The following is a 3313-nucleotide window of genomic DNA, read 5'->3' on the forward strand; positions in this document are numbered from 1 at the left end:
TCCCAAGAGTTTTTAACTGTTTGTTTGTTGTTTTTTTTTTTTTATACCAATTACCATGTTTCTTTTAATAATTCTGATTTATATATCTAAATATTTTTCTCATGGAACATGACTCAAATTTGCAATGAATCTAATATATTTGCTAAGAAATCTTGTGGCTAATGACACAATAGGGGAATAAAATGGAAAAAAAAATAATAAGGTAGTTAAAGCTGAAACAGGAGAAAAAGAAGAGAACAAAAAGACATTTAAAGCTATGCATTGGATAAAGTGCTGGGTGGTAGGTGGGAACAGTCAGTTGCCTCTTTATGGATAGTAGCCATGTGTAGACACCTCATATTAAGATAAGGTATCAATTTTTCTATAAAGCTTACACTTGCCGGGGACAGTGGGTATTAAGAAATTAAAAATTAGGACTTATTTCGCTAGAGTAAATTTAGTAAAGAAGAGATGCATTGGGTATGGTAGGGAAAAAGTCACTATTCTTAGCAAAAGACATATCTCAGGGCATATTCTAGAAAAATCAAGGTTATTAAAAAACAGGCAGCTGTACTATCTTTTTTAAAAAAAGAAATAAAAGAATTTAATCAGTACAAACTCAAAATCTTTAGTGTTAGGTAGATGGAACATCCAGATACTATATAAAAATCAGCTTTGTTAGATGGCCAGCTATTTAGGCAAAATATGTAAAAGTCTTAATTCCATAAAGAATAAGTAAGATGTCAGAATTTTTTCTGCTAAATTAATAAATACTTCCTAGATACCTGGCTAAAACATTAAAATTTTTGTTTAAAAAGTATTGATTTTGCTTTTCAAATATTTGAAAATTTTAAAAGTTTTCTATTGGGGTCGATATATTTGTGTATTTGTATGTGTTTGGTCATGCCATGAAGCTTGCAGGATCTTAGTTTCCCAACCAGGGGTTGAACCTGGGCCCTCCACTGTGAAAAAGTGGAGTCCTAACTCCTGGGCCACCCGGGAATTCCCGGTGTCAATCTGTTCTTAATTTGTTGGGACATATCATATAAAAACTAAATAGTAATAACAATAATAATTATAATTACACTTAGAGGGAAAAAAGCTATCCAGAACAAGAGCCATTTCTCTAGCGATATGATAATATTCTACAATGATGGAGTTCCCTGAATTTTTCAAAGCTTCTGTATATATTTTCTCATTTAATTCCCCAAATATTTTTTTGAGAAATTTAAATCACATCTCCTTGCTTTATTCCCTATGCATGCCCTTGTACTCTGACTGAGCTTACTCATATGATTGCTTTGGCCCCTCAAACAGCAGCAAATGTGGTGCAAACAGATCCTTGCTAAGGGTTGTGCACTGCACTTACCCTTTCTTCCTGCTGGAAATCCATCTGCCTGAAGGTGAAGAGACATGGGCTGGCCTCCTAGAGGCCAAGAGAAGGCCTAAGACATGCAATAAGGTGGTCTTATATCAACCAGTTCCAGCAAGCCACTCGAGGGGATAGAACCACGAGATAACCCATATAATTGTGCACCAGTGATTGTTGGTTTTTCCTGTGGTCATGTATGGATGTGAGAGTTGGACTGTGAAGAAGGCTGAGGGCCGAAGAATTGATGCTTTTCAACTGTGGTGTTGGAGAAGACTCTTGAGAGTCCCTTGGACTGCAAGGAGATCCAATCAGTCCATTCTGAAGGAGATCAGCCCTGGGATTTCTTTGGAAGGAATGATGCTAAAGCTGAAACTCCAGTACTTTGGCCACCTCATGCGAAGAGTTGAGTCATTGGAAAAGACTCTGATGCTGGGAGGCATTGGGGGCAGGAGGAGAAGGGGACAACGGAGGATGAGATGGCTGGATGGCATCACTGACTCCATGGACATGAGTTTGGGTGAACTCCAGGAGTTGGTGATGGACAGGGAGGCCTGGGGTGCTGCGATTCATGGGTTCACAAAGAGTCAGACATGACTGAGCGACTGATCTTATCTGATCTGATCTGATTGTTGTTTTATGGTACTGAGTTTTGGGGTGATTTGTTAAACTGCTGCTGTCAAGGCACTAAATCGTGTCCAACTTTTGGCAACTTGATAGCCTGTAGCCCACCAGGCTCCATTGTCCATGGGATTTTTCAGGCAAGAATACTGCAGTGGGTTGCCATTTCTTTCTCCAGGGGATCTTCTCAACCCAGGGATCGAACTTGCATCTCCAGCTTAGCAGGTGGATTCTTTACCACTGATTCACCTGGAAAGCTCAGCAAATACTAGTTTATAAACCTAGCATCAGAAGCAGGAAGACACAGGACCAAAACCCATATCTTTGTGGTTCAATTTCAGCAATCCTTGGGAAATCCTGGGAAGGAGTGGGTGTTTTACTTATATGATGACTAAAATTGGTCTATAGGTTTTAAAAATTGAAAAGAGAGAAATCAAATCCCTTTACAGTGATATCAGAGGCTTTATTTTGGTTTACTTTTACAAAATTCTTTTACCTTTTCAGTTAAATAGCTGTCATCTACAGGCTCTCTTTTGTTCTACTTTTAGAGTTGCTCTGCAGTCTGTGGCATTATGGTATGTGTCTTTTATTATGGGTTAAATTTTCTAATAAAAATGTAAGATACAATCATTCAGGTTTATTCATTTATTGTCTTGACATATTTGTAATTCATGGTATATGTATTTTACCTTCTACAGGCCTATGGAGTTGAATAAAATAAACAAGGTAATATAAAATATCATTCTTTATTTTCCAAACTTCTTTTGCAGTGATTTTTCACACTCATATCAGGCATTCACAACTACCTTGCAAAAAAATGTTATTTTTGCTGTTGTTTCTTTAAATGACACCCAAAGTCTTGTACAATGCAGAATATCCAATATTTTCAGTATTTATTGTTTTTGTTGTTGCTTTGGTGAATTTCCTTCAACTCTTCATCAAGTTTCTTCTGTTGTTTTGGTACCAAGATTGATCATTTTCAAGCCCCATGTGATTTTTAAAAAATTAAGATTTCATTCCAATGGGGATGGGGGAAATGTAACACAATGGCTTTTCCAGTGAAGCTGGCAGCAACTTTGAAGTCCAGACCTGTAGCTAAGGCTTCAGAATGACCCATTGGGGAAAAAAAAAAACAAATCCCACAGAAAAGTAAACATTCTGACAAGGATCTAGACATTAATTGGAGCTTATCCAGTGTTAAACAGAAACACATGCTTTGTTCAAGGCTTTTGCAGAAACAAAACCATCCTGCCTTCTTTAATTAATTTATTATTTAAGTTCAAATCTTCTATTTATGCTATGTTATGGCTAAAGGTGAGTGCCGAAGAATTGATGCTTTTGAAC

Source organism: Bos grunniens, chromosome 23 (assembly GCF_055505025.1).
Source record: "Bos grunniens cultivar Pamir isolate PY7600 chromosome 23, Bosgru_T2T1.0, whole genome shotgun sequence".
In the NCBI taxonomy this organism is placed as follows: domain Eukaryota; kingdom Metazoa; phylum Chordata; class Mammalia; order Artiodactyla; family Bovidae; genus Bos; species Bos grunniens.